The sequence below is a fragment of the Ischnura elegans genome, chromosome X (genome assembly GCF_921293095.1).
Source record: "Ischnura elegans chromosome X, ioIscEleg1.1, whole genome shotgun sequence".
NCBI classification, from domain to species: Eukaryota; Metazoa; Arthropoda; class Insecta; order Odonata; family Coenagrionidae; genus Ischnura; species Ischnura elegans.
Genome location: NC_060259.1, coordinates 105,183,483 through 105,207,921, shown reverse-complemented (window position 1 = coordinate 105,207,921; position 24,439 = coordinate 105,183,483).

Sequence of the window (24,439 nt, the reverse complement as noted above, 5' to 3'; positions counted from 1 at the left end):
TGTTAAAAGAATATTTGGAAAGTGCGACGACAAAGTGAGAGCAATTAGCTACTTTTCCCTCGTTAGACCACATTTGGAATACGCTGCCAGTGTTTGGGACCCTCATGAAAAAGGCTAAATAACAGAGTTAGAACGCGTGCAAAGAAGAGCTGCCAGGTATGTGAAAGGTCGTTACGATAGTCTTGTTAGTGTAACTGACCTCTTAGATAAACTCGGATGGCAATCTCTGTCGGTCCGTAGATTGAAAAATAGACTAAACCTTTTAGATAAATTCAAGAGCAGTGTCTTTTCTGACGAAGTTAACCATATCTTGCGGACGCCAACGTACTACGGAAGATCAGATCATATAAATAAAATAAGAGAGATAGATTGCAGAACAGACAGATTCCGAATGTCATTTTTTCCACGATCAATAACAGAATATAATGGCAGCAATAGAACTCGTAAATAGATTGCATGACTTGTAGAGTAGCCTACTAACCTATGTAAAACTTAATGCATGTTTCTGAATTTCTATTCTATATTCTATTTCTAACAGCATATAGTAGTACTTATAGTTTGTTATTATACGGGACGTTTTTTGGACGGTGTGGTGTGCATGTAGGAGTCCAAATGCGTGCTGCATGCTGGTGATTGATCACCCCCTGCCAAACACCCTAGAGGTGGCTCGCAGAGTATTATGTAGATGTAGATTTAGATGTTACTCATGAAAATCGCCAAAATCCCAATCTTGATGACAGGACACAAAAATAATAATGCCTAATAGTATCAATTGTTTATAATTAAATTAGTTATGTAAAAGAATTAATATATATATTAATAATTAATTAATAAAGATTCAGTTACACATTCAAACATTTTCAAAACAGTCAAACATTCTGTCTAGAACGTTGGTTACCAAATGGGGTCCATCTGGGACCCCAGCGGAGTAACTAGAGATATACTTTGCAGGAGGATGAGGAAGATTAGTGGGGGTAACCCCCCCCCCCCTCCCATGAAATGGAGAGTTCAGGAAAATATTTGAAAAATTACATGCCTGAAAAAGCATTTTCATCATTTTGGCGCTTATAATTTATTTTTAAACAGAGGCAGTTATTATGTATCCAATCCAAACAAAATTTTTAATAATTTTTTGATTTCTCTGAAGCTTTGAGGGGATACATCCGCTCATCTCCCCATAGTTACGCCTCTGTGGTACCCCATTCGTATTTTAATTGATACAGCTTCCAAATAAACGTAATTTTGATCCTACTTTGGCCAATAATACGGATTTTAAAAGTTGTTCACAAACCTGGAGATACATGAGCGTGAAAATTTATTATGGTATTAACGATCACAAGGATAAGGTTTGAGAAATTAACTGCAAAACCGAAATATTTTAGATGTTTTTCCCGCGTGCAATAAGGAATCATATACTACTTAACTTAGGCAATTTTCCAGTTATTAGGTACTTCGTGTTCCTTGTTGGATTTACTGAATATTGACTGCAAGTAGAGGGAAATTTCTGTGGCTAGTTCTTTATACAAGCGAGAAGGGATTTCGTCTGGACCTGAGGATTTACTAGGGCCCGTATGTTTTCAACCTCCAATGGTTCATGAACAGAAGACGAAGTGATTGATTAAAAATTATTTCATAGCTAAATGTTGAGTAAAATTGTGGTATCCTGTCGACAGAATCGTCTCGGCTATTAAGGATATATCGAGCCTGTGGACGAGCTTTACTATACTTTTTCATAGGTTGTTGCCGCCAATGACTTGCTGCGAATTTTGCCTTTCCCTTGAAGCTCATCGCCCGTTTGAAAACGCTTCCCTCCTAGCCAATTCTTCATTTCAGCGTAAATATGAAGTCACACGGCGCTATGTCGACATTGAACGGGTGCTCGAAAACGTCCCATTGAAATTGCTAAAGGAGCTATTGGGCTGCATCAGCTCTGAGGTGACGGGCATTGTCAAGGATCAGAACAAATAGATTACATGACTTTGTAGTGTATTCTAAATTTTGGGGCCCTACGAAACAATTGCTTTTCACCACTAAAACCCGTTATCCATTTTCGTCATTCATTCCGAGAAAGCCCAGTAAGTACATTCAAAAAGCGTGGGTAGCTGTGGATACGGATAAAAATTACTTCATGAATGCTTTTTCCTTATCTTGGAAAATATCATCTCTGGCCAAATGATATGCGTCCCGGATGCCATGTGGTAATATAGTTGATTTCCACCTATTTATGAAAAAGAAGGATTATAACTTGTCCATTTACTTCTCTTTACCTTGCAGAGACTGAAGAGTAACCTTACTAGTTTATTTGGAACCATCAACAGATCGAGAGGGAAGATCCCGACTGAAAACAAAACCTGTCGGTTGCAGCTACACAAAGCAAAAATTCAGAAATAGGATCATATCACATTTGTAATACTGCAAGCAGTTGTGCCGACTCCATGGGGCTTGAGGGGGCCCGAGACCCCTCAAAAATTCGGTATGGGTGTGAGAAAAAAATGTGTCAGCCTTTTGATTTTCCCCGGAGTGTCCAGATATCGAGATTAAAGTTATCACTGTTCTAATGTTGATCATATGAGTCTTCTATAATGCTTAAAAAATATAAAACTCAATACTTATAAAATTTCCTGGGGCAATATCCCTGGTTTGGGCCCCCCCAATATTTTTCCTAAGTCGGCATCCCTGATTGCAAGGCAAGGAAACTAAAAAATCTCCTTATACGACCAAGTGTGACCGTTAATTTAGGTACTAAACGTAAACCAGAGACTATTAATTCATAATGAAAATGAAATCGAAGAATGTAAAGTAGACCAAATGTCGAGGCTTCTGCTCATTATATCCAAACACGCCAGGACACGAATAAAGCTGAAAGTCTCCCATTCCATATAAATTATGTTAAAATCTCCACCTACATTCAAGTTAGTAAGCATAAAATTTTCCAAATCCAAGGTCAGGGCACAGTTTGGCATTCTTGGCTGTCGGACGCTTTGGGCCCGATAGGGCTTTCTCACCTCACCCCACGGATGATGGCTGCGCCGTTGCCAAGTCAAAAGGGGACTTTTAGCGCACATTGGACAAAATTCTTGACAATCATCGTAGAAAGACGATCAAAAAAGGACCGTATTTCTGGTGTCATCAAGAAGACGATAAAGGCAATAAATTGTTGATAGCACGAGAGGAACTATAAAATCAAAATTGTACTACACGTGGCCCACATGGGTGGGGGCCCTCCCGGTGTTTTGGGTCCATCCGTCGCGAGCTCGGACCCCGGGAAAGGGTCGGATTAGGCTCGGAGTCGAGGGTGAACCCTCATTAGGGCGACTGACCATCGGTAGTCCCCACGAGAGCGACATTAACCCTTTAATGTAATCGAACAGGATGTAGAACTATGCTAAGTATACTCCATACAAGTTTGACCACCGATACAGGAATATTTGAGCGATAATGCCACTGTCTCCCGCCGGCCGCCGGCCAGCCGCCCTCAGCGGAGCGGTGTACCGCTCAACTTAAAACCCTCTAGATGCCGGATAGGCAAGTATAGGCAAGATTTTTTTTCTCCATCTTGTTGTACATACTCTTCCTAAGGATTCAGCATAGGAATCTTTGAGGGGCACGGAGGGGCACAAAACTATATCGACATATTTGACTAAAAATAGGCCCAAAAATTGCTAACGTTATAATTATACAATAATATTGTGAAAAAATATGCAAACCTACCGTATTAAAATTGATAGATGAATCCCATGAAATTAAAATAGTCATTTATTAAGTTGAATTGCCCTAAAATCGACTATTTCTACGCGTCGGGCGTTTTAGGCTGAACATGCCCATGTTTGACGGGTTACACAGGTCAACATAATAATCACACAGACCTATCAGGTACGAAATATTGTAGGCCTAATCCTGTAGAATCCGAATACATGATTCAAAACATCCTCGTAAAAAGTCGAAAAAATGACTTTTGGCCATCTTTTTTCGATTTGGGACCACTGTGAGGCGCTCCGCTTTCTTTGATACGGAAAGTTCATGCTTTTTACAACCACCTCACCCACGCAGTACCCCTCCCCCTCACGGAAGAACAGTTAACAAACGGAAGTGCGCGACTAGTTAGCATTTTCTTCTCATACGCGGAGTAACCTTCACCCCTCGAGCGTGAGCAGTGAAGCGGTCTTTGGCAGAACTTGAATGGTTGCTGGCAAAACGAAAAAATGAAACAGCGTAGAGAGCGTGCGGAGGCGGCGCGTGGTGATCAAATGAATAGCAGCTTCAAGTGCGACGAGAGCAATAAGGCCAGAGTGCATTTTCCGGCGCCGGGTGCCGTGGGTTGGGGCAGGGGTGGGGGCGCCCCTTGCCGCAGCGCGTGTCAAGGCCACGCACCCCCACCCCACTCCTAGGCGAGCGGATTTCTCTAGACTCGTGTCAGCAATTCGCCCGGGATAGCAGTCGCCTAGGATGTGGGCAGTAACACCCTCCCGCGCGCATTCACCTAGCCTTACACCTGCATCTACATGAGGTAGCGAGCAAGCCACCAACAGGGTGTGTGGCACGGGGTGATTCAACGCAAGGCATGCTGCACTCATCCTAGCCTTCATCAGAAACGCGCTCGCTTGCCAGACACAGGCCAAGCCCTCTGGGCGACGATACATGGCCAGACCACAAACTATGAGTTCCAAGGACACGAGCTTGCTACCATGCAAATAAAACTACAAGTTAGTCATAGAAAAACGAAAAGTTAGCGTTGTGGGTGATTCATGCATGAGTTGTAGCATGCCAAACATTCATGCAAATATTTAGCCTTTACATAATCCATTGGCAGCAGCACACTCGTGAATTGAGTAAAGGTTACCTACGCTAGGATACGGGTGTTTATTGCAAGTTGCAGTAAGAGTGATCTTCACGCTGTAATGGGTGTATCACGTGGCTGACTAAAGTCTGCTCGGCTTCTTCACCGGCTCAAATGCTCCTTGGTTGGCACTTAGATGACGGAAATCGAAAAAGCTGGCAAAAAATCGATTTTTTTAGAATTTTTCATTCTTACAAAAGTGATGCAGTTTGAAAGTAACAAGGGATCAAGAAACCATTGTCACTAATTTTTATTGCTATCACATACTCAGTATAAGCTATTAAAAATGGATAAAATACTTTTTAATACTTCGAATTCGCAGTATTCGTAATAATCGAATTTTTACCTTCTGTATGTATTAAATCGTTCAAGAATTGTTCCTTAGCATTACAAGCATATTTTCCAGTAAAAATATTCTTGGAAAAGAAGTGTATGAGACATTTTTTTGATGTTATATTTATTTCTAAAAAATAATTAATAATTATGTAGTGCGCTATTTTTGATTATTTTTCCCAAAAAAGCAGAAAAAAATCATTATTTCCCCAACTACAATCGGCCTAAAAATGTGTGCGACAAGATAAAATCACATCCACAATGACATGCTGACAGAGAGACCACTTCACGCTGATGGACTTGGCCCGCCGCTGAGGATGGGTGGGAGGTGCATGAGGTGGCGAGCGTGGGTGCTGGCTCAGTCACAGGGCTCGTGGTGCTGCTGCTCTTATAGGAGCCATTGGGCTGTCTTCACTGTAATCTTTACACGAAAATTTAGCAATATTGATGGAGCAGCAAAATTTAGCAATTACCGGAAGAAGTTACTCTTGTAGTCTAAAATAGCCTTTATCAACGGTATTGGTGAAATAGTAGGACAACATTCCGGTAAATGCGATTTTTCTTGATTTCAAAAAAGCATTTGATAAATTACTCCATGGAAAGTTGACAATAAAACTGAAATCTTACGGCCTAGATGAAGATGTTATTTCCTGGATAAGAGAACTTTTGAGCGACCGCGTCCTAAGAGTAGTATTAGACGGTGCAGTCTCCAACGAGGTTAAGAGTCACTTCTGGCGTCCCTCAGGGTAGTGCCATTGGCCCACTCCCATCCCTTCTTTATATGTACGAAGTTGGTGATGTGGTACTCAGTAAGATACGATTATTTGCAGACGACGCTGTAGTTTACAGGGAAATCCGTTCCAGTAAAGATAAGGATGAAGTAACGAGCGACCTTGCTGCTATCCAATCATTGTGCGATTCGTGGCACTTAAATTTGAACAAAATGCGTAGTAATGAATTTATGGAAAAAAATTATTCCTCAAAACAGACAAACATCCGTTGAGAAAAATTATGGAATTATTATGACATGGCTCCAATAATTTAAAAGAAATCCTGCATGACATACCTAAAGCAGAACTTTATTGATCCATTCATTCCAAGTGATTGTTGAGGAAAATCTGATCGTTAAAAACTAATACCTCATGAAGTGATAATAAAGGGGCATCAAGCTTCCTAATGCGTCGGATAGGGTATGTAAAATTTGACCGGTTTTCTTCGAGTTTGTAGGATAGTACTATCCTTTCATTTCCTTTATTTTATGCATAGTAATAATCCCGCAAATAGCCCAATGAGGATTTTCAATTGATTGTTTGCCAACCATTAACATTGAACGATTACATGGCCTGAGTAAGAGTACCTTACCTGAGAGGGACTCGAACTCGTGACCCACGGTTTGGCTGTCGAGTTCCTATTCCCGCCACCACCGACACTAGCAAAATACCTCTATCTCACGAAGAAATCCATGCGAACTATCATCCTGACGCATCTTCCAGATAGACGGCGGGAAGTGTGGGCTCCCATCCCGCGATGGCGTCCCACTTGGTGGTCGCGTCTGACATTGAGTCACGGCCGAGGCGACCCGACGAGCCAATTGAAGCCAACCGCGAGTGACGTCACCACGGGAAATCGTTGAGATCGAAATTTAACATCGGATCAACGTTTTAGGCGAGCGATTCATTGGAATGCAGCAAATGGGCAGCATGCGGGAACTCACCACTCCACATTGTTGCTTTGTCGTGAGCTACCGCGACAGATCTGATGCGATTTGTTCGCAAACTGAAGAGAAGCAGAAAATAATTGGTTTTTAAGTAAGTGGGAAAAATACTATCAACAACAAATCTACGCATGTTTCCCTTTGGAAGCGAGGCTTGGACTCTGACTGGTGGGGATAAGTTGAGGGAGTGGAAGTATTTGGAATGTGGTGCTACCGAAGAATGATGGAGGTAAAATGGATCGACAGCATAAGTAATGAGGATGTGCTAAGAAAAGTGAGAAGAATAATAAGAAGTATTCTACATGGCTTAAGCAGAAGGGAAACTTAGTTGGAAGCATTATAATGGCCTGATGAAGTAGGACAGGTGGAAGGGAAGAAGGGCAAGGGACGGCCCCGAATGAGTTATTTTATTTTTTATTTTTATATTTAATAAAGTGGTACTCATACAGCAAGACTGCCTATTTAAACTGAACTTATAACAACAAATATTAAATAATTCAATAAATAATTATTTATTACTAATTTACATAGGACAAGTTACATAGTTACATTTACAAGTTACATAGGACAGGTTACATAGGGTGTAAAAGGCTATGAAAAGGCTAGAGGATGGGAGAGGTGAATGGAGATCTGCGTAAAACCAATCTTAGGATTGTTTGTTGAATTAAGAGGATGATGAACAAACAGAATTCAGTGAAACGTGACCAAATTCAATTCAACGGCTCCCTCCGTCAGTGGCCACGTTTTCATGGAAGCGAGCGTATTCCCCACAATGCGATGTGAATTCTTTTCACACGGCCATCCTCTACAACGACCAATTTTCCATTGACTCCTCCAAACCTTCACTTCCTCAAAATATTTTTAGCATAGTTTTGGAATTCTTTTCTTTTACTCTGAAAACTCTTCGCACAAATGAGGGACGAAACACCGTTTGGAATAGCTTGAATTGAGAAAAACACCCCTATCACCTACAACCGATATAGCTTCTTTTACAACACTGTAAATGGCATTAACGCTTGATTTTAAAATTTTAAAACTATAGTCGGATAATCATGCATGTTTTACGTGGACAATAAATTTATGTCTCATCTGTTTGTCACCCAATCGTTAAAACCTTTCACATCAGAAACGCACATTCCATCTTGCAAACATTACGTCCACCTCCCAGCCGGACTGAGCTACTTACTCAAGGCCAAAACTCACTGTGTACAACCGGAGACGTGGTTTACTACGAAGCAGTTTACGTTCAGCATTAATTTATCGCGATTTTCATGACATATGCAAACTGTTATGAACGAATATTTTGTATCATATGTGGCACGATGTGGAGAAAGTTATTAATGTTAGTGAAATAAGACTGCAATATTTCCATTGAACTTATTTTCGCTCGATGCGTTTCGTTGGCTTCAAAAGCATTTTCATGCGCATGAAACTGCTGCCCTAACACGTCGTGCAATAATAAATTCAGTAGAAATGTTGCAAGGTCTTAGTTGACTAACATTGTAAACGAGAAAAAAATTACATTTGTAGGACATTTCTTCGGATATCAAAGAATCTCCCAGAATATTTTTAATCTTTCTCCATTTCTTTATTCTCGCAGCTAAGATTAACGCCACGGAGTACATTCTCTACGTTGCAGATCGACTTCTACAGAGTTCGCTGCGATATGAGGACGTTAGCTCGTCGATTAAGCAGTCATGAAGAAAATTCCACGTCATTTTGAGGTGGAATTGGTCTATTATTGGTTACGACAAGCCATGAAAATGATACAAAAGCTTGCGATGATACCGTGACTTGGCGGCAGAAAGTCGCTTACCCATATTCCCTTTCATCCGAGAGAGAAAGCAGCTGCTCTTCTTCATATAGTGAAGGCTGGATACCACAGTGGTCGGCATAGCGAAACTCAATTCACTGAAGATCTAACAATTACCATAACGGCAGTAGTACTGCGATTTGGAAGGTAAGATGAAACAACCACATTATTATCCCGAGAAGTCACTGCTGCTCCGCCCGCTCCGCTATTTTAAGGACGTGATGGCATTTTCTCGGGTGAAATATTCGTCAGGAAAACTACTCCCTTCTTCCAGATCTCCTGGCGGAGAGAGTATAACGGTCAAATGTGACAAAATTCTAAGGATAGGAACATGGGACGGGAAGATGGAACGTGAGATCAGTTGAAGCTTGCGGAAGGCTTGAGAACCCGAAGGTGGAAATGCTATGATTGAACCTCGACGCGCTAGGAATCGGTGTAATGTAGTACCTGAAGAAGAAGACTAGTGATTAGAAGCTATAGAATAATGCTAAAAGAACCTCGTTACGGTTATAGTGGGGTTTATATACTTCTTAGAAGAAACGCCTATATGGACTAAACCGGTAGATTTAGTAGTGGAACAGGTTTACATTACTACAACAGATTACGAAGATTAGCAAGTTGAAGATACGAGGGTAATACTAACGTAATCTACATCTACATACTACCCCGCAAGCTGCCTCAGTTGGCGTGAGGCGATGGGGGGATAGGACACGAACGTTAACGAATAAAAGGGAATACGTATAACAGTAGCGTAGCCAGGAATTTCGTTCGGGGGGGTCCAAAACCAAGGGGGAAATTAAAAAAAAAACAGAGTACTAACTAATGGGTTTTTAACTAATTTTAACACTTTTTCTTTTTAACACTTTAACTAATCGAAAAAAGTTCATTTATTAAAGAAATATTTTGTAAATTGCTGATTTTTCAATATTTTGTTTCCTTTTATGAAGGAAAATAATTGTGTTTGTATATTACGGGTGGAGGGAGGGGGGTCCGGATCCCCGGGGGCTACGCCACTGACGCGTAAGAAGCTCCGCCAGTGTAAATCCATCTGTACACCCGTATCAGTTTTTGACCATTCGCGCGGCTGTACATTTAATTCATTAAGTTCACGGATTAATTCTTCCCAAGACGGTTCTCATAAAAAGGGAGACTTAAAGCGGAATGTAGAGGAGGAGGAGGGAGAGCCATCGCCGAGACTGGGAGCCCGAAAGATGAAATGGCGATCGAGTGGTCACGAGATTCCTGAGCTGGCCATTCCAAAGGCCTCTCGCTCGCTCTGCCACTCCATCGTAAACCATCCTTATCAACTCTCGGAGACACGAGGCCCTTCCAGCGAGTGCCAAAGTTCGTGTGTATTGTGTGCCAACCCTCTGTAGTGTTTTTCTACTGGTTCATCCCATTCATTCAACCGGTGAGTGGAGCATAGATTCACGCAGACATTTGGATGCGTAGTCATGAAAAAGAGATGTGTCAATCGTATTCGAGAAGAAAATCAGTATTCCCATTTCCAAAAGGGTGAGAGCAGAGAAGTTTTTAGATACAAGAATCATCCACAGTAGAGTACAACGAATGTTAATATTCCTGCATGGTAACCTATTCGGATTCAGAAAAAGCGAAAAGGGCGAGAGAGAAGTAATATCGTCCCTTATGTAGCTCGCAGAAAAGATAATAGAGAAGAAGAAACCGACGGCAATATCATTTGTCGACTTGAAGAAGGCCTTTCAAATTGTGGATTTGAATTCAACGCCTGTAATCCTTAAAGAAACTGGAGTTCTCTGCTATCAAGGGAGCATTGAACGCAGGTTATACATAAAGCACGTAGCTGTGATAAAATCTGTATATTACTATGAAAAAGCTAGAATAATGAAAGGAATTAGACAAGGATGTTCGCTGTCCCCTGTAATTTTTAATTTTTACGGCTGGAAAGCCATCAATGTAATCAATGCGAAGGCTTAGGCAGTTAATATCCAAGGGGGAAGAATTAGTTGGAAAAAGGATTTAAAGAAGGTTGAATGCTAGATCTGTGAGGTTCAAAAATGATGTCGCCGTTGATTACATAGCTAGCTAGAGGACTGCGGGCCCTAGGGAATTCGTTGGATAAGCGTGGCGAGAAATATCACATGGTGGTTAATTAGAAGACAAAAAATTTGAGAACTTGTAAAGCATCGCGAGCTGGCAATTTGAGGCTGGAGATAATAGTGTGTGGTCACGAACCCGAGGCCATTCCAATAGCAGACATTCACTTATTGGCAAATTCTCCCAGGAATCTCCTCCACTGCCCATTATATGGTCAGGGTTCTCTACCCCTCACTAAATAATGATATTGCCAGTAGGAAGCCCGCCTAATAGTCATATCTCTTCGGAATTAATGAAAAATAGATAGAATACTCGCATAGTGCGTTCACTCGGACCCTGCTTGTCGAATGGCGCTTAAGAGGCGAAGATAACGGGCCCATTCAGACGGGCAGCCGGAAAATAACTCGTGTAGTCTGGTTCAAGAGCGCCGTCGAGGGTTGAATTAGGAGGCCATTCGCATGAACTTGAGTGCTATTTTTTGCCACGCCTAAGGATGCTTCCAGATGTCGACAGCGTCGAGCGACAAAAATAACCCTCGAGACATCTTTGAATCAAGTTGATTGTAAAGAGCGGCAGGAAATTGTGGTGACGAGTGCAAAGCAAGCGAAATTGACGGCTATTATATGTTGCAAGTACCCCACTTAGGGCAATAGTGAGTTCAGAAGGGGCTTCTGGAGCACAAGCCCTCGGATGTTTTGTAGAGTGAGGTGATCGTATGCTGATCCGCAACGTGCCCTGAAAGAGACTTATGAGACAAGTCTTTTAGGCATTCATCATTGGTTCCTTAGCTTTGGATTGAGTTTCCAGCAATATATCAGTTGATTGTTCAACCGAATAGATCGAAAATCGTCGTTTGTTAAAAATATTTCATGGGAAATATTTTCAGCATCGATTATTTTTAAATGATTCCTAAGATTCCTCAGATCATTGCAGAACCATTTGAAAACTATTTTCTTTAAATGAATATCCCTGGTATTCTTAGCTACATTCTAACCCTGACGGAATATTTGAAAGATGCGTTTTAATTGTACCTTAGGAAAATAATTTCTTCCTTCACGGAGGGTGTTTTTTTCAATAAAATAATTATATTTCGATGATATAAGATCGCGGAGCAAAAATTGTCTATAAAAATTGATTAGGTCTATTGATGATTATTTTTCCTTCGAGACTCGATAGGCATAAATTATCCTCTCTAATTTATTCACCTTAGAATTAGGGAAATTTTAATTTTTTTTTTTTTTGGAACAATAAATATTTTAAAATATCTACCTAAAAACATTTATTCGGGATTTGAATAATTTATTCTTCGTCACAGTTATGCGTATTTACTAGTGTAATTATTAGTAGATTAAAAATGAATTCATAGGAGTTTGATGCGAGAATTTTAAAAGGAATGAAAAAGTACGCAAGAATAGATACAGCGAAGGTCCTACGAAATAAGAATATCTTTTTTGCAACAATCGCTACCGATTTGTTTTAATATAAGAAAGTAGATGGTTTCTATTACATTTAAATTCTAGTTTTTTTCATTTCGTAAAAACTCTCAAAATTCGATCGAATCGATTAAAAAAGACGGAGGAGAAAACATTTGAAATTCATTAATTATATTTTTAGATCCCTGTGACTAGACATCAAAATTTGCATAGAGGCCGATTTATATTGGTGTTCGTTACACAGAATATTGCTGACAATAATGTGTCCTTGAAAATTCATATTCATGCATTTTCTAGTAGTAGTGCCAGCAACATAATATGATCCTTGATGCTAATGCATGAAACCGCTATATTAATTACCATAGCTATGTATTTTCTCATTAATACGTTTGTCATTGATATTCAGAAATTGTAGGCTCAAAATGCTCATCATTGTCATAATGGAGGTAATCTAATAATCTATATTTATTTAAATTAAATTAAAGTAGTGATACATTACATCTCTTTAAAATAGCTATTACTGAATCAATATCACTAGCAGCAATGCATGTATATCTTATCTCGGTCATCTACCCCTTACAGTGTTACAAATATTTATGGGCAATCTCGAACTCTATTGCGTGCCTGAGATAAATACTACCATAAGGGAATGCCAAATTTTGTCTCGAAATTAAAATGTGAGTTCGAAACCGAAAAATCATCGTATTTGTTTGCTTCATACCCCTGGTAAACTCATTAAATTTTAATGAAATTGCATAACTTTGAATATGCAGCGAGTATATGGGATCCGGTGCAGAAAGACTTAATCCTTGAACTGAGTAAATCACAAAGGAAAACTGTGCGGTCCGTCAAAAACTGCTACGGGTGTACAGACAGCGTTACCCAGATGTTAAGTGAATTAGGCTGGGAGCCGCTGGAGACTCGGAGGCTACGCGCTAAGCTTAGATTGCTTGAAGAATCTTTAATAGCGACACCGTGAAAATCAACATCAGAACCCCACTATATTTCCAGGTCCGACGGAAGCCATAGATTAAGAGAGATATTTTGCCAAACAGATAGATATGGGATTTTGTTTTTCCCCCGAACCATAAAGGACTTTAATAAATGTCGTAACCTTGTTTAAGCATTTGCTTTGTATATGTAAACGGCTGATATCCAAACACACCTGCTACACGCCTTTTTAGGCGATTTACAGGGTAGTATGTAGATGTTGATTAACTTTGTTCCCATTGATATTTGTTTTAATACAAGCGCATTAAAACTATCGAATCCCTGTATTTTTCGCCAGCCAACTTCTTCGGAATACCCCACCATTTTGCAAATCACTCTTTAAGTCCACCTCTCGGCATGCACCTTGCTTCACTGCAGAGGTTTTGAATTGACTATGCACGCATCTCCGCATCCGAGTGGACACAATCGGAGCAGATGCACTGTATTAGTTCCAGCATATGGCGTCCGTTTTTTCGTCTCATCCCACCATCTTCGGGGTCAAGCAATCACTTTTACCCGTGCCTGTTGCGGGCCTTAACAGCGTGAGGATGTGTTGGCCTGGGAGGAAGGAGGGAGGCGGGTTTAGCCACGTGGGTGACGGCGAGACCACTCCAAGTGTCAGGTGCACAAGGTGTTCTTATCACAGCGCACCTGTCCCACCCCAACTCATTCCCAATGGTTCTCAGACATCTGGAGCTCCCCCCACTCCCGGCAATCTTTTTCCTTAGATTTCGGGAGGGGTGAGGGGGTTTGGACGGTGTCTAGACATGGGTTAACCTTTTCGAGACGTGTGGCAGGTTTTGATCCCCCCCCCCCCAAGAACGGGAAAGTTCTCTGAATAGCTCCCTACCCCTCCCCCTTACAATCATTATTATATTATTGTCCCCCCTACGGTTTCTTCCCCGACGAAGGCTCCGCTTTCGGGGAAATCTTTTTCCGGCTCCCTCTCGGCTCAAAGTTTGCATCGTCCGACGACTTCAGAGGCGTTCTGTGTACTGAACGAATCGCTTTGCTTAGGACCGACGGGGAAAGTCCCATGCAAATGTTTCAGAAAGAAGAGTTGAAGATGAATTTCTTTTCTTGAATCATTAGGGTCGACATATACAAACTTCCCCTCGAGTCGTCTCAGTAGGCGTGTGGCGGGGGGGGGGGGTGTAAGGATACCAGCCTTTGACAAATAAGAAGGATCTAACAAAGTTTCACCTATCATTTATTAAAGTACTTAATTCTTGCGTAGGTTTCCGCGGCGATGCTCATGTTGGGTGCCAAATTCCGAGCTCTTTAGCCGCGTTTGTTTTTTACGATTGACGACATTTTCGAAAGCCATCCTGCTTTCTTCTTCGGGTCGAAGGCGAGAAGTTTTGATCATCTTATTATTTGGCGAAATTGCTGTCCCGGTAAACTAAGTTTAACCTAAACACGCTGTTTACAATACATTTCATATTTTGCGCATTTGTTTATGTTAATGTAGTATTGTTTTTGCGTAAGCGCTAACTTGAATCTAATAATTGTATTGAACTTTTTGTGAAAGAAAATCATTATGAACAATACAGATTCTTAACTTTTAAAATTATTATTCTATTTTTTTCAGGATTTTTTCGTAGGTTTTACTTTTTTAATAATTTCTTTTTTTAATCGCAAGTAGCAGTTTTAATTATTTTATACTTTTTTGTTTGGATTTTTAAATATGCCAAATAATATTGCAACATTGAAACAATTAATATATTAATAATTTAATTAATAATTCTGCTAGAACGAAAGACACTTTCGTCGCCTTATATACAGCACTGGCCGTCCTTCCGCTGAGCGCTGATTGGTCAGCACCATCTTCCACACTTTGCTCATTGGGATAGCCATGGGGCCTGTGTTTACATCACGAGTCACATGGATATGCGTGTGCGATCTGCGGTGGAAAGTAGCCGCTCTCTTTCCCCACTATCTTTGCTCTTTCAAAGTCAATTTTGTGGCCTGCCCAACTCCAAACGTGCTCCGCAATGGCGGACAAGTGGGGCTGTTTCTGTTTTGTAGCTCTTACATGCTCCTTCATCTTTGTCGCCATTCCTTTCCGCTTTTCCTTTGCTTCTCCAACATAAAGTTTCCGTATTTCGGAGCATTGTACTTTGTGCCTCGCGCCCATGTAAGTGATGGAATATTTTATTTCAATTTGAATTAACGTAATTCACTTCTTTTAAGTTGTAAACTTTGGTCCATTTTTCGGCCTTAGAGTAACACAATCTCGCATTTTTCAGTAGCGCCATGCGTGTCATTGATGCCTGATTAAGATGAAGGAGTTTGGCATTGAATTGTAGAGTCAACCGTATTACCGTCCTTGATTATGAACCTTCTCTGGTGCTAACGTATTTCTTTGATCCGTTTTTGTTCCCTTCATGGATCGACGTGTGGTTTTTAGAAGCTTACCCAAGCCTTGCCGTTGATGTTGCTCATATTGAGGCATTGTTTTTTCCACGGCATTACTTCCCTCAGAAAGCTCCTCCCATACCAATCACCCGTCGATAATAATAAAAACAAACCATGTCTTTCAGGGCATTACGTAGATGCATTTTTATATGTGAGCTCGTAAGGGACAGAGTAAGTACCACGAGCACTTGTTACCATAGAATTACTAAGCGAATCATGATGGTGCCATTCCCGCAATTGTAAATGGAAATGGGGAAATGTGACAGACAAATATGTTGCGGCCGGCGTGGTGGAACTGTTCTATTTAATGGATGGAAGAAATAGCGATTCCATACTCGGACTTCGTCTTTCTAAATTACATAAAAAAAACCTCAGGGTGTGTTTTTAAGCTCATGACAAACACATACACAGCATGAATTAAACGCATTAAAGTTTTAAATTGAGGCACTAGAAAAACGAGAAATAGCTCTGGAATCGTCATGAAACAACATTGGCAACGGTTTTGGCATTTTTGTTCCTTTTCAAGTGAAAGAGTTAACTACCAGCTACCTATCACCCCTGACTAATCGACAGGCGGATGATATTACGCAATGGTTGCACGGGGGGGGGGGGGGGGGTCAGAGTTCCTTTCCCCGGGCCACCTGTTGGTGTCCGCGGTGGTTCTCATCTGAGATTTTAACCCACGACACCCTCCACCCACCCGCAGTGGCACCGCCAAGTTTTTGAGAACACGAGAAAATAATTGTCTCTGTGTTGAGTATTTGATGTCTTTGTTGAGGAGACCCATGCGAAGATTGCTTATCATCGCTGACGTTTGATTGTTTGTTTTTCATCTCTGCTCTTCATTCAAGTGGCCAGACTATCTAGCGGGGACTCCCATTCATTGCTTCATGACTGAAATGGCATGGGGAAATGTCTGACTTCATTGATCTTTTTGAGTGCAGCTCTTCGGTGATAGAGAAACTTAACACATTTTTTACACATAGGATTGCTTCAAGTGTATCTACTTGAATGGAGAGGAAGGGAAATTATACTTTTAACGATTGCCAAGTTTGTATAAGTGAGCTTGTCAAATTCACGTCTGCCATGCAGTGGATAGATTTATCGAGGCGAAAAGAATGCGTTACTCAACGATTCCTAGCAATACAATGCCTTCATCGATGAGGGGCAGAAATGAAGATGGGATGAATTTTATTCTCCCTGACCAAAATCAGCTATCATTTTAGTTCGTCTGGTATTAATAGCTGGCAATAATAATTATACACTAAAATATATTATTGTGCCGTATTATAGAAATGGACCTATAAAAATTTAGTGATTTCTTTTGTAACCCAATTGCGGATCAATTTTTAAAAATTTCATATGAACGTGTGGATTTAATGAGCTCAGAAAATAATGTAAACAATTATAAATAAGTGAAATGTGAATGTATTTACGTGCGTCTGAATGAAAATTAGAGACGAGAGAAAATATTGGTAGAAAAAAATGACGTGGAGATCTTGTTTGCCGTTTTGCTTGATACGGATTGAATCGTTTATTTTCGCATTTATAACCTCACTTGAATCTCGCACATAACTTAACATCGTTTTCCATCCTCTGCACCCCGATCACACTGCTAAACCTAATTAATAAGCAAATCATGCTGGTGCCGTGCCCACCAATGTAAATGCGAATAGCAAAAAGTGAATGAATTTTGGAATTAGAAAAGGCTGTGACCATGAGACATTGATGGAATTGGGAAGTGGTGGCACGCTTCAGAGTTCACGCCCTCTGCGGCTGAGCGCATCCTGGCGGGCGAGATTTGTATTAGTGATATCAAATGATCGCACTAACTTATACACTTGACCTGTTTTTTTGCCACTCAGATGAATAATAAGTAGCACAATGAAAAACGTCAATGAAAAACCAGACCATGGAAAGTTGGTAGCGTAAATTACCCACGCGCTAATTAATGCCACGTGTTCGATGCACACATTAATTGTTTTGATATTTGAATAGATAAATGTGACATTCATTTTTTTCTTATTTCATAATTTTCTCAGTGTTTTTCGTTCATATTTTTGCAGTTTTGTTGGGTGTGGTGAAATTTGTCTACATGACATTCAAGATGCTGGTATTATTCTCTTGGTATATAATTCATTCCTAAGCATTTTATTGCGTAAACAAGCGCACATAAATATGTTGCATATTAAATGGTCTATTGTTGCTGAAATTATCAATTATTAGAATTATTACTGAAATATTCAATTGGAAATATATTATTAGTGCATGAAATCTTTCATTGATCAATTATAAATTCGACTTAACGGATTTTTCTCATCGGGGAATATATTAGGAGATATTGCAGTTTACGAGTAGCTTGACAATAGAAAATGCTTGTAAATATGAGTGATCACAGATGATATGTTCCTTGCTAGTGCTAGAAATAGTTCACTGAATACCTTTCTATTAATTTCCATGCTGTTAAATATTTAAGCTCGATTTGAAGAAAATGAAGGGTTTTATTATAAATTTTTTTAATAAATGGGTAATTTTGTCCTCCCCAATACCAAGATTTCAATGCATTTTCGATCTTAAAATTATATTTTTTTCATTCCCGCATACGAATATTCCTTTTGTTTCTAGAATAATATTCAGTGGTTGACGCACTTAATCTAATATAAGGTATTGCCTCTTAAATTTAGCAAAAAATGCCACGAAATGCTTAATGCACCTAGTAGCTTTGTCATGTGCACACGTTAAAACTTAAGCATGCATGCAAAGAAACTTTGTAAAACGGTGTGCTTAGATGTGGTCTCCTTATTAATGCCTCTGGTAATTATAATCGATGAGAAAATAATATTTCCCAGCATCGTTAATGTTAAATCTAAAAAAGGTTATCTTATGCCTATATAATAAAACTCCCGAGTCTAATACTTGGAGTTACCAGAATCCGCACTTGATTTGGACGTATGATATATTTTAAACGTTTCCGTCGCCCCCAACGTCTCTGCCAAGCACATCTCGTCCTCATTTACGGAAGGAAAATGAGAGTTGAGAGGAGATGAGGCAGCTCATATTTTAACGCTGCCTTGCTGTGTAATTAGCCGCGCATTTGAAAGGGACAACACGTGGCTCCCGCAATTTTGGCAAGAAGGTATATTCCAGCGGACACGCCATTGTGCGCAGTTCTCAGCTTCCTATTCTACCAATACCGACGCAACGGCCATTCAAGGTGCTGTATCATGTTGTGTGTTGCATATTGAAATTGTAATACAGTTTGAGCACCAGTTACCAATTTATTTCGCGGAGGGTGAAGCCGCGCTTATCGGTTGAATGAAAAATGTGCCACAACATTCCAATGCACTAATATTTGTTTAAAGTCGAGCCATGCTATACGCTAAAAGATACTAAACATGCTCGCTGTCCCAAATTGATCTATATTGTAACTTATCACTTGATATAATGAAGAATTTGACACGAAGAATGTGTCCCGTAACTGCTCTACTAGTGTTTTTATTTTAAAATTCGTGAATGCATTCCTAAACGCTTCCTTCGTGGCGGCTTTAGTCATCCTATATTTTTTAATTATTAACTCGCGTTCATTAGCGGATAAATCCGTGCTGACTTTTTACACTTTAGCATGACACGCTCTCTGTCGCCTCAATGATTTTCTCACTTCCGCGTCGTACTCTCGGTTCGCTGCCTTCTTTTACTGTTCTACTAGGGATGTAGCTATTTATTTCCGAAGTTACGAGCGAAAGGAAAGCTTTCCAAGTACCCTCCACATTTAACTCTAATATTGATTCTTGAAACGCGGGGAAAGCATTTTTCAGATGACTCGTAAACACATCAAAATCAGCTCTTTTAAAAATGAAAACTTTACGCTCTTTTTTGAAGTTTCAGCTGTATTTAGAGAAAACTTTGCAGTTGAAACAATATCTCAAAATACCTTACACTAATAGTGTATCGCTATAACTATATTTTTTACGATTGCTTAGGTAGGTATTTTTAGAATACTAGAGCTCGCAACCTTTCCCAAAAATATGACGTTTTCATGGTGACTGAAAATTTTACATATGGAATGAATTCATTCGAAGTCAATGAAAATGAGAAACGTAGTCAAATGGTGACAGCATGGATAATGATGATCAAAAATGATCTCACTATTAGAGACAAATTATTAACCTTCACATTAAGCCGTTTCTTGCAAAGAAAATTAATTAAAAATAATTAGAAAATTGTTGATTATTTATATTGGTTTCTCTACTTCAATTTAAATATTTAATTATTGATTCATTTATTTTCATTTTTAGCTAAGTAAGGGAAGTCACAGTAATTGTTAGAAAATGAATTCCATGCAATGCCATGTTTTATGAGTCCAAATTGTTTTTACCGGAATATTGACGAAAATATTGGGAAACTAAAATATTTGCCAGGTTCGAGGGCTGTATCGTCTTATATTTTGCTCCTCATCACATGGAATTACTCTCTGTACCCATTAAATTACAGCTACATCGTACTCACAAATGAATTAAACAACTTGAGTGAAATTGAGTTGATTTCTTTAATTTTAAATGGTAAATATATCAGGAGGACTTGCATTGCCGATTCTGAGGATGGTTGTGCGATTTTGCTTTGCGCCAAGGAGTTGCTGCAATGTGCGTGAAATGCTTCTCGTTGGGCGTGGTCCTGTGTTTGAGGGATCACTGCTTCGCGGAAAACGAGGGCGGGGAAGTCCAATCAAGAAGATCTTGTCGGTGTTAGGCAACACCTTGAACACCTGGTTTCTCTCCCGAAATGAAAAGGGGGGCAGTTAAGTCTCGAATGAAAGTGGTCTCTTCGCCTCTAGGCATATAAATATTTCTAATTGGGTCTTTGAGGCTGTTTGACATTGCAGATGGCAGCTATAGCACGCTGTATGCCTCCTACGTGAAAGATTGATCACGCTGAAAATAAGTATAATGTATTCGCGAAATTTGGAAGTTTAAAGCACATCGATCACCTATAAATCGTGTGCGAAATCAGTTATTCCTAGTTAGAAGTCAGTTTGCATGTGGATCATCAAATATGTCTTTTTGCCTTTTCAATTTTTTCTTGTTCCGAGTAATTCATCGTTCCGCAGAAGGAAAATCATTTGCCTAACACGTTCACGGGTCTCCCGAATTCGCGCGAAGTGTGCTCCGCCACTTTACCCACCTCTTTGTCTCTTCCCTCTGAGCAGTTAGCGCTATTGTCGCACTCGCAGAGCTCTTGCGGATGACTCAACTCATGTATGAATCGAGGTATGAATCTGGCTAGCCCGCGGTCGGCTACATTAGTGCTTTCTAGTTTATGATAAAGCTTTTAAACTTTTCATACCAGTCGCTTATTATATATAATATATAAAATATATAAAATTTATATATATATATAATAAGCGACTGAAAGTATTAGAAAAAAGGGAACGACGTTTATAGTCAACAAAAATGCACATTATATGTATTCTCACGATCTGTTTATGATATCACCTTTCAAGTAATGGTTGTTGTTTGCGTATGATTGTTAATTGGTTAATAAACCACGTTGTATAAGACCAATCTGCTGCTGTTTTCGGTGGTATGAGAGTAAAAAAAAACTCTTTACCGCTGGCGTCATTTATGGTCGTTCGAAGTGTTTCATAATAGGTTTCATTTTTCCTCTGGTATAGGTATAGAGTACCTCCTTGACACTCCTTAACTCTTCGGCAGATAATACGCCAACTTAATCTATATTCATATATCCTCATACTAATCCCATATTTTATAAATTTGTGCCACGTAACTTTGACATCGTTTCTGTGAGTAGTTGAATTGAAAACAAATCAAATGCATTCCATCACTGTTTGGTGATCAAATTTTGGCGCTCATTATGCAGCAGACGGTTTTTCTCCGGCTCTATCTTTTTCTGACGGAAATAGCGGCGAAATTCTCAGCTTTCTCTTTCAACGGAATGGAATTCGTATGCAGCTTGTCTCTCACCGCCAACGACAGGCCAGACTGGGGAAACCCCGGCTGAAAGTGGGCCATTAACGACTCCCACGAGGACAGAGATTGGCGCCAAAGTAGGGCTGCAGAGTGCTGCCAGAGAAACATGGAGGATGGCACTCACATCTCAAAATGTACTCTCATTGCATATACTCAAAAGATGATCAACGCTCATCGACCGTCATACATTTTTGACAATACTTTTGGAGTCGTTGAGAGTTTTTTCTAAGTATGCTATAATAGAAGTGAAAGCACATTAGTTGCATGGAAATGGCCCTACGATCGGCTGAAAATGCTCGAAAACCCCAAAAATGCAAGAAATTAAATATCCGCCATGTGTGACCTTATTCCTTCCTAACGTCGCTGTTGGTCGACGAAAACTCGTGTCCTAAATAATGTACGTGGAAAGCATTTGTATTTGAATGGCGGATCTGCGTACTTAGATGCATCCTTCATGAGTGACGGACGGCATCATTTACTCCACCGTCAACTCACATCGGTATAAGCTAGCAAGGGCTTGGTGCCATGCAAATGCGATAAGGTGACATGCTGAACGCGAATGTTCGGCTTTTATCAAGTGACTGCAGGGAGGCGCGAGCATGAAACCCGCACGTGATACTGAGGTGTGCACTTAGCGGAGTACGATTGCCGCCGCAATGCGTGCGATAACGTTTGCTATGCCTCGGAACAAAGCCCCGGTCCCTGATGTGCCACGCGGGGAGGCGAATGCACTGTGCCGCCGCTGAAAGGAGGGAATTGAAGCTCCTTGAATATATCCTCATCTTGAATCCTCTTGCTATATTACACTTTTCAAAATAAACCAATCCTCTTGCCCACATTCCACAACATATTTGCATATTTAGAGGCTGAGAGTTGTATGGATATTAACGCGTATTACTGGAACTATCTGAATCCTTTTACAAATCTGTACTTTTAATGATGGAGATATAAATCCTTTAATAATGCAAACAGTATTGCAGATAGAGAAGTTTGATCTTTTTCCCTGGTATAATAGAAAAATTTGGGTTATGTCTAGCGTTATCGTTATCTTGTTGATTCCAGCTCATCGACTGGAGGAATTAAGGCGTGGTGTATGAAGGAAAGATATGCTTTTCGATTTTTGTCAGTAATGTAACGCTATGATGAAGATTGTTTACCTTTGCTACTGGATGTGCATTAATATTTTCTATGCACGAAATTGATTAATACCACATTTATTACCTTGAAATTCCACCGCATTGCACCTAAAATTCCCCAATATTATTACCTTGTGTGTTCCAACACACCTGCAGGACTTCAGGATTTAGGCCAAAAAGCAAGTGAATTTTTTTGTATTTCTCTCGAAATTTAGACTTTGCCCTCATTGTGTGCTGAAAGTTTTCTTATCAAAGTATCCCATAATAAATCCAGATTCTTGAAAAGTCAAAACTCTTCAGTATTGAATCCGTTTTGTTCGAGTTATGCATCCTAAGAAAGAAGTAATACATGATGTATCTCTCTAGACGCCTTTTGCTTTCGATTGGTTTCTGCAGAACTTTCTCCCGCAATTGCGATATCATTCTGAAGTAATAACATACCAGGTCATTCGGTTAAAGGTCGGTGGGCAGTCTTAATGATATACTCTATGCCACAAAAATGTGGAATATATCAAAATATACTTAAATTCTTAACACTTGTGAACTGTTAACTATTTAATTTTTGCACCAAGAAAGACGTCAAGAGCCGTCATCTAACATTTTTCCATGTGTGAATATTCACAGAGAGAGAATTATTATGCTGCGATATAATGACGACATAGCAGTCATTGCCGGGGCACGCATTGATTTTTTTAATAAACAGAAGTCCAACCTATTACCATAAGTAGTACGATAAAGGCTAATGTGTGTTCCTCTTACTTCTCCTTTTGCACCTAAAGCGGTATCTGGTCCCGTTTAATGCGCTCCAATTACCAGATTCACTGAAATTTCGCCGTGTTGAGAAATATTTGGGTAAAAGTAAAACCACCGAAGATTCAGTGACGTTGCTCGCGCTGCTTTATTGAGAAAAAGGCCGTGCCTCGCGCCACTCAACATTTCTCAATCTTTCCCAGGGGTGCGCCGTGTAAATTCCGGTGTGCCATTGTAAATTAAATTGTTGTTGTAATCGATATTGCTATGATCACATTAACCCTTCGTCCCTAGAGCGTAGCCTTGTATCTTGACCCCGTGCAGGCGTTCTAAATTGAGATTCCCTCGCGCTACTTGCATTCCTGGACTTGATATTCTTCCTTCCTTCTAATATGTCGCAATAGGGTGGTTTCCTATTATTTTTTTATTGCCTAAATCGAAAGATTATTACTCCTGGAGTACCTATTTCACGATTTTAGATTTTTAAATGACGATATCTATTTTTCACGATTAAATGAAAAGTGAAAATTTTCAAGAGCGCGAAAAAGCGACGGCTATATATGAATGCTGGGACAACTCCGTGTGACGTCGTTCTAGTTCCCGCTGCCGCAAGTGAGGTGACCTTGGGGCGAGGCTTTGAGCGCTGATACGACGCAGGATGCCAGCAGGTAGCAGAGTACCCTGCTAGCTGGTAGCGCTTGGCTTAAATAAGGATTATTAATACCTTATCAAACGAAGAAAACTTTCCGACCTAAGCCAGTTTTAATAGGTGATTATTAAGACATGTTTCCCTGAGCTCTGTGCCTTATGCATGCATTGGTAATCTCAGGCGATGTATAACTCCTATCTTCTCGTATAGAAACTAGGTCCCTGTGACGTCACGTGGAGTGGCATCGCATGGGCGCCAATCTGGTCTTTTTCAAATGAGGATAAAATTGACCGTTGCCATTCGTCT